This window comes from Galeopterus variegatus, unplaced genomic scaffold (genome assembly GCF_000696425.1).
Source record: "Galeopterus variegatus unplaced genomic scaffold, G_variegatus-3.0.2 Scaffold9491, whole genome shotgun sequence".
NCBI classification, from domain to species: Eukaryota; Metazoa; Chordata; class Mammalia; order Dermoptera; family Cynocephalidae; genus Galeopterus; species Galeopterus variegatus.
Genome location: NW_007735602.1, coordinates 28,915 through 41,687, shown reverse-complemented (window position 1 = coordinate 41,687; position 12,773 = coordinate 28,915). Strand labels below are relative to the sequence as shown.

Genomic DNA, 12,773 nt, shown 5'->3' with positions numbered 1-12,773 from the left:
CTAGAAAATATTTTTTTAAAAAAAACCTTTTTCCCCCTTTTTTTTTTTTTTTTTTTTTTTTTTTTATGTTTTATGTTCATTGTATCTATCTTCCTGTACTAGCAGTGAAGGTAACTAATTGTATGTTATTGAATAAGTCATTTAATTTCTTATTAACTCAATTTTATCAAAACCTCATTTTTTTTCTATCTGTTTGGGGTACTTACATACAAAATCTTTGAAATCTTTATCAGACACTGTCTTGCCTGCTGTACTTAGTAAATCTATTCCTTTTGTATTTCTTTCTGTAAACACAACCATGATTGAGATCTATATTATTCACTTCCTAATAGGTTTCCCAGCTTCTGCTCTGTTTATCATTAAAGCTATATACTGTTACAAGATGACAGTTCCCTAAATGCTTTCTTTTGCATGTCAGTTTATTGCTCTAAAGTCTTAAATTAAGAATTGTTAGCCGGATTTCTTAATTTGGCTCTAAAGTTTCTCTGTAAATTAATCCTCATCTGTTACTCCAAACTTACTTTATTCCACTTCCCAGCATCAAGTGTCTTTTTCACCCAGAATGATCTGAGTGTTCGCTAAATAAACCATGTACATTTTGTTGTTTGTGTCATTTATCTTAAATCCTGATCATCTTTTAATACACAATTTAACTTCTGCTGCTTAAGCACTTTACCCATTTCTCTGAACTTTTAAATTACTTATCTTTACCATTGGCATTTGGTTTGTGCACTCTTCCATTTCATGTGGGTATTTCTTATTTATTCTTCTATAACTGTGCTTTTTGTTGCTCCCAGGCAGGCACCCTGGTTATTATTTAGTATTGTCCATTATATTGCACATATAGTACAGGTGCTTAAGAAAAATTTTAATGGATGAAAAAATCAGATAATTGGGAATCCTATGAAACTTAAAGTTTTTTTTTTTTTCCTTTTTGTCTTTTTTTGTGACCGGCAACGGATCGCAACCCTCAGTGTCGCGCCCGTACTGGACCGGGACCGGCAATGGGATTGCAACCCTCGGTGTTGCTCCCGCACCTCGCTCAGCCAGTGAGCGGCCGGTCTGTATGTGGGATCCGAACCCTCGGTGGGAGCGCCGCCGCGCTTCCCAAGCGGTGCACTGTAGCAGTGCGCCACCGGGCCGGCCTGAAACTTAAAGTATTTTGCACGTGGAAATAAATGTATTCCTTAAATTAATGTATTCTGCATATTATAAAAGAAGTGATCATTGTTGAAAAAAAGTACTTCCAAGTTATAAAATCTCCCACCTTGATTTGAAGGAGAGAAAAAGATTCATTTCAGGATCTTATAGATAAAAATTTTAGTGGTAGCAATTCATGTAAGTTTTTATGATCCTTGACTTCAGATATTTTAAACTTACTCATTCTTTATTAGTATCATGAAATAATAAGCAATCATCAGCCTTCCTCAGTTTTTAGTGGCCATCTCAAAATATACTTAATATTACATTCTAAATACGGTTTAATTGCCATAAGGAAAAGTCAAGATTCTAGTTGCCTTTGAATCGGATACCACATTTCTATTATATCATTTGATTTTTGTTAGATCTGTCACATAATTCATGTTGAGTGTGTGGCTGAACCAAATCTGTAGCTCTTCTGTGTGTGTATGAGTGAGAAAGAGAGCACATATGCATGAGTGAGCATGCTGTTATTTAGTCATTCAAAAAATATTTATTGACCACTAGTTAAAAGTTACCTAGTTTAGGCTGTGGGTGATAGAAACATAAATCGAAGATCTAATAGGAGCAGTAATATGTGTATAAGTCATTGTATAACAGGTAAATATGATAATGGTGCTTTACAGATAAAATGCTATAAGTACTCAAAAGAGGAAGAACTTCTGGCTGAGGCTCTGAGCAAAGCACCAGGTAATCTTATGCTGAGTGGTCTCATGTATACTGGTCATCTTAGGGTATTTTTAACAGAAATCTGTTTAATTAACCATTTGGACATACTACATTTCTACAGTTGATTCAATTTCAGATAGTTTGTTTTCTCAATTATTGTATGTTCACATTGTGTGCCCTAAAACATGTTCACTTTAATTAACTTTTAACACATCTTAGCTAAAACTGTGATGGTCTGATGGTCTTATTTCTCCCTTTCCTTGAAATGGGCCTGAAAAATGACTGGAATAGTATTATTACAGACTTCCTGCTAGGTCTCTCCTCTTCTTCTGCCATATAACAAATACTGGTTTTGGTGCACTGTAACCTTTCCAAACAGGATCTGTATCTGTATACAAATTATTCATTATTTAGTTAGTAACATTTTATAATAATTTATATTTTATTTTAAAAAATTTTTGTATGTTGTATTTTTATTACTATTTATTATGAATGTAGTTATGGGATGACTTTGGGTTACAGTTAGCTGTACCCCAGCCTATAAAATGTATATAGTCTTATGCATTGGGCTAGATTTGTTATCTGTTTTTCATCTTTCAAAAAATATTGAGTCTGTTTCTGCCATTCATATATAGTGGGCCTTAGCCTCCTAGAATCACATCAGTGAACTTTAATAAATTACAGAATACATTAAATAGTGTGTAGTTAACTTAGACATACAAAGAAAAATATACTTGAAAAGGTCTTTGCTTAGACAATTATGAACTTACATTTTGGGTACTAGCACAGTGTGTGTATTTTATCTCTAAGCACATGAACAAATAAACTTCTTTCAACCTGGCCTCCAAGTTTCCTAAATAACAAAGAGTATATTACGTACCAAGTTTACAGATGTTAATGTTAAAGAAATGTCTGTATTTTTCCAAGTCTAAAGTTTATTCTTAAGAATTTTATAAAAAGCTATTGCTCTTGAAATAAAGTTAAAAGTTGTTTGAAAATAAAAGTACCATTTGAGTCAGTGCTACAGTTATTGAGAAAAGATAGATATTTTGAAACAAACTCCAATAATACTCATTAGAATATTAAAATATTTTGATAATAGATACTAGGGTAGGTACATCTCTTACATTTGCTGAGAAATTAAGAATCAGCTTTCCAAATTTTAGAAATTACTTCACTTGGATAAGTTCTGATAAATGGGATTGCTCACTTAGGGATGTTATGTGTATGTCAGATACAGCATTTATCACATTTTATTATTACCTTGTTTACATGCCTATGTCCTCTGTTCCTTGTGGGCTTGAAGTGCAGGGCCTGAGTTTTAGTCACCTTTTTTACATAGATGATGGTCATTTAAGTTATATAAGGTGAATGAATGAATGAATGAAGAAATATGAAGAGAGTATAACATTTATAAGCCTGAATTGCTGACAGGGGAAGTACATAACTACTATTTTTGTTTAGGACTGGCTCTAACTATAAAGTTTAATCAGAAAAAGTAAAATATCAGTTGCTTATGGCATTCTTAATTTTATGGCTAATATAGTGTACTAAAACATTAGGAAATAGATTTTCCCCTTAAATATTGTTTACTCTGGAATATCTCATCCTCTTCAGCAGTTGTTTTTAATCACTAAGTAGTAGGCAGACTTATGTTGTGGGATGCAGGATTTTTGTACTAACTGCAGAAAAATTGTTTTCTCTCATTCCTTATGTTCATGGGAAAGTGTGTGATATACCAGGGACTGTCTGTCGTGATTCTCTTCCCTTATTCTTCTTAGATACTAAGAAATGACAAATTCTACTCTGTCATTCCTGGATTAACTGTCATGTATTTTATGCTTGTGTAATATTAACATACTATAATTTCATTAGGAATTTTGCTTATGGGATTTTTTGTAAAATGCAAGTTTAATATTGTTTAAGTCTTTGTTCTATATAATATAATGGAATATCACTGTAGCCCTATATTGATCTATGTGAAAATTAAAATAAATATCTGTCTTGGATTTATCCAAGGTTAGTAGTATAGCATGAGAAAAACCTCACTGCAACATTATATAGTAGTGATCCTTTTTATAGCTCACAGTAAGGTTCATATGTTGTATATATTTTTAATTTATGTTTTTTTTGTTGGCAGCTGTCATTGAAGGGAGGCATAGGGATCATTCCACTGTTCCTTCTTCCTAATAGAACTTGTATGAATTTTCTGAAATACTGTTTCAAAGTGGTAATTTAAAAATACCTGAGAACTCTTATTTAGAAAGATTATCTATTAGATATAGTTTATCTTTTATGATAGGAAGTTTGTATACATTATTATATTTAAATTTGTTTTTTCTTGTACGAGGGTACCTCAAAAAGTTCATGGAAAGATTCATATTATCTTTTAATGCTATTTTTCCATGAACTTTTTGAAGTACCCTTGTATGTATATTTAAACCTTTTCATTCTTTATGTCTTGTTTCCCAAATTATATACTTTTGAGTAGACATCTTGCCTTTATTTTCTGGTCTTCTCACCACTCTACTAACTTTGGAATGGCGGTTCACAGCCACCAACTTTGCATGATTAGGAAGCCACTTAGAAAAGAATTTTGTGATTTTATATATGTATTAGAGCAGTCGTAAGCTGGGTAGAGAAAGGATAACTCCACTCAGTCTCTGATAACTCAGAGAAATGGGCCTGAGTTATCAGAGACTGTTTGGTGTTCCTTCTTACTTGACGTGAAATCTAGAGATTTCTTCTAAGCCTCAGGTTCCTCATTAGTAAAACTTTGAAGTTTGGATGAGGTAATGTTTAAGTCCCCTTCATGCTTTAAAATTCTACAAAATATATTAAACTAAATTTATAAACAAAATCAAAATGCTGTCTAGTTAATAATAACCATTTTTTCTTCCTTTGTGTTTGTTTGGGTACATCAAACAGTAAATCAAAACTGGTTTCTACCTAATATGAGTGATTTGTATATAGCATAGAAGATATCAAAAATTTTTCTTAAGGGAAGTATAATTTTTTGAAGAACTTATAAGTTTCTTTTCTCTGATTTTGACAAGGTAATTTTTTTCTGTAGACTCAGCAGTAAGTTTCCAAACTGCTTAAAACAAATGGTTAGACATTTGATTGAAAGTTTTCTTTGTGGGCCGGCCCGGTGGCGCACTGGATAGTGCGCCGCTTGGGAAGCGCGGCGGCGCTCCCGTCGGAGGGTTCGGATCCCACATACAGACCGGCTCCCGCTCACTGGCTGAGCGAGGCGCAGGAGCAACGCCGAGGCTTGCGATCCCGTTGCCGGTCCCCGGTCCGGTACGGGGGCAACACTGAGGGTTGCGATCCGTTGCCGGACACGGAAAAAAGACAAAAAAAAAAAAGAAAGTTTTCTTTGTGGTTTGGGATTTGAGTTCTTCCTACTTCTGAAATAAGAAGATAATTGTGAACATGGCTCAGATAACCTGTAAATGGCATAAATGTTCCCTGGTTTCTGACTAGAGTTTGGTTAGTCTTGAAGCATCTTAGATTTTATCTCTGTCACATCATGAATTGACTAGCAGAAACCTAGGACACTTTTAACTCCATAGACAAACCAGCAGACTTTGACAAGCAGAGATAAGAATCCAGGAAGCACAAATGGATGCCTGCTCATAAAGAAGAGTTAGGGAGTACATTTGAATTGTGTAAAAATGCTGTTATTAGGGATGTGGCCAAACAAAGTTTTGAAAAATAATGACTTGCTAATTAAATCTCTCCCAACAAATTTGAGCAAATTTGAGCAAAAATTCCCAAAGGAAAATAGTATTTATTTAGTACCTACTTTGTGTTGGGTATAGTATAGCATATGTTGTTAGTTTAAGTACATTTCACACTGCTCTTTGTCTCAGTAGTGGATTTCCTAGGATGTGGTATTCTTTATTCTTGCATGATTCCTCTTTACACAGAAATTAAAATCCTAACAAATATGTGTGTTTTTAAAGAAATCTGAAGGGATGATGGCTATTCGAATTACTTACTGAAGCATAAGAAAAAGCAAGAGCGTAGCTATGTTCGTGTTAATTTTGTATTACTAAAATTAACTGTAGTTTTGTGTGACTAAAGGTTACAAGAATTTTACATAACTGAAGGTTATTGGGAGCTGATTATTACTTTGAGTTTAGTGTCTTAGATATGATTTTAACATGAAATATCGTTTTTATTTTACATGTTTTTAAGCCCTAACCGGGGCTGTAGAGCTAGGGCTAGGGTCTGGAGCTCCCAGACCCCCTGCGCCCATTCACAAACCCTTCACATGCAGGTCTATGAGCTACGTAACCGGCAAAACGGTCCTTGGAGCCTTGGTTGAAGAAGGAATAGTCTTTATTCAGCACACACATGTCTAAGAATTAGGCAGTACAACAGAGAAAACTCAGAACCTCAACTGCTACAGACAAAGTCCAAAGAAAAACTGAGCAGCTGCCAGCAGAGTAAACATGCTCTATTTTTAGACAAGGGCTCTGCTGGCCAGCTCTGCTTCACTAACTCAAGGACACACAATAGCAACAAAACTAAAAAGATACATTGGTGCACATGTGCACTGACTCCACCCACACACAACTTGTTTATAAGAAATGTGCTGCTCCACCTGCAACCAGACCTGAGCCAAGGGAGCCTGATTAAATTATCCTATTTTCCCCACAATGGCTTACCTGGAAGAGAGGGAATGAGTTTTTTAAGAAACCTGAACTTAGCTTTCTCTCTTCTGCTTTGAAAAGGGGAATGGAAGTAAGAGTGTAAAAGTGTTTCTCTGGCTATTTTTAGTCATTGTGTAAATCCTTTTCTTTATATGTTTATTGGAAACAGGGTTGTGTCTGATAGCTTATTTAGTGGTGTAGTTTTTTTTTTTTTCCTTTTTGTCTTTTTTCGTGTCCGGCAATGGATCGCAACCCTCAGTGTTGCACCCGTACCGGACCAGGACTGGCAACGGGATCGCAACCCTGTGTGTCGCTCCCACACCTCGCTCAGCCAGTGAGCGGGAACCGGTCTGTATGTGGGATCCGAACCCTCGGCGGGAGCGCCACCGCACTCCCAAGCGGCGCACTGTAGCAGTGCGCCACCGGGCCGGCCCTAGTGGTGTAGTTTTTAATGCCTGAGTTTCTAGAGTTTGGTGACCTAGACAGTGAGTGTTAGAAATTGGGTATATGTCTAGTAAGAAAGCCCATTCATTATTTTCCTTAATTGTAAGTTGTATTTCATACTAAAATGTTGCATGTGCATTTGGGTCTTTAATCAGATGCATATCCAACTTGGAGGTTTTTTTTGTTCTTCAAGTGATTAAGTTCCATGTAAGGTTGTTGTGCTATTTCTTATTGGTGTAGCAAGGATTTTACATAACTAAAGGTTATTTAAATGTTTTCCTGTTTCATTATACATGAAAGTCCTTTACAGTAACTGTTGGATGAATATGTTTAGTTTATCAGTTTTATTATAATATGCTTGTTTGGATTGTTATAATACTGTGCTGTAATCAACTGAGGTAACTGGCCAGCCTGGATTGTTTTATTAAGCATTAGTGAAATCTGTACAGTAGTGTGATACTTTTTAAACTGATAAATATGTTTAAAAATTCTTTGGTCATCTCATATACAGTTTCTTTTTGAAATAGCTTCTGAATACTGATTTGTCAGTTAGTTGTATTATAACCTCTTCTAATTTCTTAAAGCCTTTCTCTTCTTCTGCTGGTTGACAGATATTTTTGATACTTGTATAACAGGAATAAAGTTGTTAATCTTATATTATAATCACTTTGCACTAGTAAGTTTCCAAAACGTCTGTACTGAAGTAACAAATATAAACACAAGGTCAAGGAAACTAAGAATTTTAGTTATAATGGTGTGGGACAAATAGTTGTGTTATGTAGCAGTATTTATTGTCAGGTTTTTTTTGTTTTTATGTGAAAGAAACTATTTTTAAAGAAACACTACACCACAAATTTAGTTAAATAGAATTTTCATCTCTGGGTTGAATGAAGAAATACATTGTACATTTCCTTTAAAGTTTGTGCTGCAAGAGATGTTTCTGTAGATTTAATATGCCGTAATTTACTAAATCCACTTTCATATTTAAATTTATTTCAACCTTTTCATTGTGTTATATGTTTATTAATCATCAAATGTATTTCATGACTTAGTAATCATTAGGAATAGAGTAGGTGAACAAGATGTGTCCTTGCTGTTAGTGAATTTATGGGCTTATGGGAAAGACGAGTACTGCATTAGTAAGGACATCTGTTATAAATGTTAAAGAATGTTCAGAAGATTGCTATGGGAGTAAAGGGCAATGCTATCTCATCTCAGGGTCAGGGAAGGCCACTCTTAGGAAGTGGCATTTAACTGATCGCAGGGTGACTGGAGAAGGAGTTGGTTAGGCAAAGAAGGGGAGGAGATGTGTTTTAGACAGAGGAAACAGCATGTGCAAAGATACTGAGCTGAAAAGTGGCATGTTCATGGTATTGAAAGAATTTCAGTATGACTGGTGCTTAAATGTGAGGTAGGGTTTCAAATGTGGCTGGAGATGTAAGCATTAACCAGATCTTTGAGAGTTTGTATAAGTCATGGTGATAATTTTTTATTTAGCCATGGAAGGTTCTTAATGGTAAGTAACTGTATGAGGTTTAAAAAGTCTAATGTGGCTGCAAGTGAATAATTTGGAAGGCAGTAAGACCAGATGCATTGAGGATAGTTAGGAGGCTGTTGTACTAATCCTCTTGGGAGATTGTGGTTTGGATTAAGATGGTACTAGAGATGATGAAGGAGAGTGAATGGATTTGAAAGAGATTTTGAAGGTATAATTGATTGGACTTGGTTGATATGTAGTGAGGTATAAAGAAAAGGAGTTAAGATTTTTCTGGTTTGAGCAACTCAGTGGCTATTGGGGCCATTTACTGAGATAGGGAATATTGGAGCAGCTATAAATTTAATCATAAGTTTAGTTTTGAACATGTTTTGTGAAGTTCATGAGGAGAACCTAGGGGAAAGCTCTGCTAAATGCCAGCATTTTAAGAGTTACGTGGAGGAGGGGATGCAGAGTCTAAAGAGCAGTAAGAAACGTAGGAAAAAATTTGGGAACATGATATCCTAGAAGCCGTGGAAAAGGAGTGTTTCAGGGAGGGAAGTGGTCAGTTGCTGCCTCTTTCTTCTGTCGTACTGAGCATTCCCAATATTCTTAGTCCAAATTATAGATCCTTCTTTGAATTTCTCTAATTCTGTTTGATCTTGCTGGATCTAATTACACAGAGGTAGTCTAGATTTGAATATATCATAGTCATGTATAAGTGTAAAGACATAATATTTTTTTGTTTGAGTCTCTAATGATTTGTAATAATAGCCAATACATTTTTGGCATTTAGTTACAAGAGCATAATTGGCCAATATCTCTACTAATTCTGCAATTATTAATCAATCACAAAGGACTCAGTTGTCTTTTTTAAGTATAGCTTGGCTGATTTTTTCTTTAATGTATGAAGTACAAACACATTTTATTTGTCTGTAGTAAAATTGTTCTGCCCATATATGTGACTCCCAAAATCTGTTTATGTTTTACTTTCACAGGTAGCTTACTCTCACCTGCCAAACTGGGTGAAGAATCTTTCTGCATTTTTTATCTTGAGAGACCTTAGAGGTCACTTTGTCCAACTTGATATTGGAAGGCATTTCTGAGACATGGATGTACAAGTCAGTCCTTTATTTTTGTTTTTCACCAGAAAGATAAGCTGCATTTTGCCATCCTGGAGCTCCCTGATATATCCTAAGCAGGAAACTATAGTTAAATGTGGTGAAAAGGTCATTGATTGGCTAATTGAGGACCTTAGATCACATTAAAACTCTTGGCCTTATTTGTGTGATCTTGGTCAAGTAAGCCTTCTCTGATTTGTTAAATTAGTCAGTTTAGGTGATCTTTGTGATTTTATACATTTGAACGTTAGATATCTGAATAATTTAAGTCTCTCTTTACTCTTACTTCCTGTCATTGTTCTAGCATTTTATATAGAGTAGTTTGGTTGCCAATTATTTAATGACATAGTTGCATGAGTTTGGAAAGTATTTATGGAAACCTTTTCCTTCTCTCTAGTAGATAAATTTACTTATTTTGTAATCATGTATACTACGAAGATTCTTCAAAAAGCTTATGGAAAGATAGAATCACAAGAGAATATGAATCATTCCATGAACTTTCTGAAGTACCCTTCTGTAGTCATGCTATTATGGCAAGTTCTTCCCATTGCCTCTCCTTTGTATGAGAAAAACTCAACATTGTTCTATTTGTCTTACACAAGATAAAGTTAATCATTTTTGCTCAAGTTTTAGTTTCATTTTTATCTTCTTTAGGAACTCTTGTGGATTTTTATGTATTTTTGCTTATTTGATATAATTTATCCACCTCAGTGCCATCAGTTAAGCTTCGAGAACTGTGTTTTTCAAACTGTCTGTGTGAACCCTAGAATTTCTGTGGAGGATGCCTCAGGTACTGCCTAGTGGGGTGCACATGGGCTGACTCTGCCCTTTCCTCCTCTGGAGACCTGTAAGATAAAAAGGACTTTTCTGCTTCCAGAGGTATAATCATGGAAGTAAACTAGATAATTGATTCATGATATCTGATGTTAATATTGGTATCTTGTGTTAAAAATAATTTGGATGCAGACTCTCGCAAGTGTCTTTATTAAGGCGAAGGTTAATAGGAAATGAACCTCTGGAGATATCAGGGACGTCCTAGTTCAGTACAATTATTCCTAGTAATTACTAACCTAGGCCTACCATAGGCCTGTTTAGTTAAATATGATAGAACTTTATTCATGGAGACAGTCCCGGTCTCTGGGATTCCTGGATTATTCTGATAGTATCTTGAAGCAAGATTTTTGCCCTCAGATTTTCTGTGTTGCCAAGGTATCTGATTAGTTGAGGCTTTTTGTCCTTTTATGGCTTCAGTTCAAGGGATACAACCTTATCTGTTTCTCTTTTCTTCTGAGAATCACAGCCATACTGTCTTTAGTGGAAATAGCAACCCCATGGGAAAAGGCAATATCTTTTTCAATATCTTTTTACTCTATATTCTATCTGTTCTAACCTATTGAAAGATACCTCTTTATATAAAGATGTAGAAGGTACACGGTCCTCCAGAAAACTTATGGGATCATATCCTAACATAATTTATTTCATTGCTCTGCACCACAGGTGGTTCTAATACCTCTATTATTTGTCTGGTTTGGATGTAGCATACTTTTTTAAAACCTGAGAAAGGAAAACTAGTTATTATTACCATACGGTGCAACTACATATTCAGAGCACTGAGACTGGGGAATCAGCATCTGTTTGGTGTATTTTTTCAAATTGCTATCATTTATCAACTAATTTTGCCCTCCTATAACTTCACTCCATTCTTTATAACTTTAATGGCACTGAGAAAAACCAAAAAAAGAATTATGATGGAACAACTACAATCAAGATGACAGACAAAATACTATTGACCCATAAAATCAATACTGCAGTTAAATCTGAGGGTTTAAAAACATTCGAAGTGTAATAATGTTCTTCATACTGGGCATTTCGCCTCCTTGAAGGAAATCTAAAGTTTATCTTTGATGATAGTGTAATTATATTTTCATAATAAGAAGAACTAAACTTGCTCAAAGAAGCATAGTAAAAGGGGATGGAGTTTAACTATAATCTTGAAAATGGCTCAAACATCAATAATCAAAGAGAACTTCTTATGGTCTTATTGTAAAGCACAATTTTCAGTGCAAGTCAAATGAGGTTATATTTTCATTTCTGTATCTTACTTGCATTTGTTCAGATTTTAAAAAGCGACTTGGAGACATAATATTATGATTATTACAACACTCAGCATTTGTTAGCTTGACTTTTTTCATCACATGCTTGAGAGGCAAGTCAAATGAGGTTATATTTTCATTTCTGTATCTTACTTGCATTTGTTCAGATTTTAAAAAGTGACTTGGAGACATAATATTATGATTATTACAACACTCAGCATTTGTTAGCTTGACTTTTTTCATCACATGCTTGAGAGGCATTTGTGGTATGGGAGAAAAGCAACTGAACACTGGAGTTCTAGTCCTAATTCTAGTCTCATGACCTTGAGTCATATCCTTTGATGATATTTATTATGCCTCCTTTTCACTGATACTGTGAGGGTAAGATGCAGTAGTAAACGTAAAAGTACTCTCAAAACTTTAAACCTCTATGTAAATTTAAGAACATTATAATCTCATCATTCTCTTCACGGTACTGCTATCTCAACCAAATATTCTGGGGCTTTTACTATTAAGAAATGTGGCCACACAATTTTATTGTATAATCTAGCTTTTTGGAATGCAATGATTAAAAAAATTTTTTTTAATTTTATTGCAGTAAAATAACATTTTAACCATTTTTAAGTGTACAATTCAGGGGCATTAAGTACATTCACAACATTGTGCAATAGTCAGCACTATCCATTTCTACAGCATTTTCATCATCCCAAGCAGAAACTATGTACCCATTAAAAAGTAACTCTCTATTTTTCTTTCCCCGGACAGCCCCTGGCAACCAACCATTCTACTTTCCATCTTGATAAATTTGCTTATTCTAGGTACCTCATATAAGTGGAATCAGAATATTTATGACTAACTGATTTCACTTATCATAATGTCTGACTTAGTTCACTTAAAATATTTTCAAGGTTCATCCACTTCGTAGCATGTAGCAGAATTTCATTATTTTTTAAGGCTGAATAATATTCTATTGTATGTGTATACCACTCATACATACTTTTTTTTAATCCATTCATCTGTTGATGGACATTTGGGTTGTTTCCATCTTTTTTTTTTTTTCCCTTTTTTGTTTTTTTTTTTCGTGTCCGGCAACGGATCGCAACCCTCAGTG

General features: G+C 34.7%; 1 protein-coding gene across 1 annotated transcript in view; it reads left to right on the top strand.

Annotated features, from left to right (window-relative positions):
- Window positions 1-12,773, top strand: part of LOC103609336 (disintegrin and metalloproteinase domain-containing protein 10-like) — a gene marked incomplete at its 3' end in the record, with an annotated part of 20,507 nt that overhangs the window by 3,015 nt on the left and 4,719 nt on the right. The gene's annotated exons all lie outside the window — the stretch shown is intronic.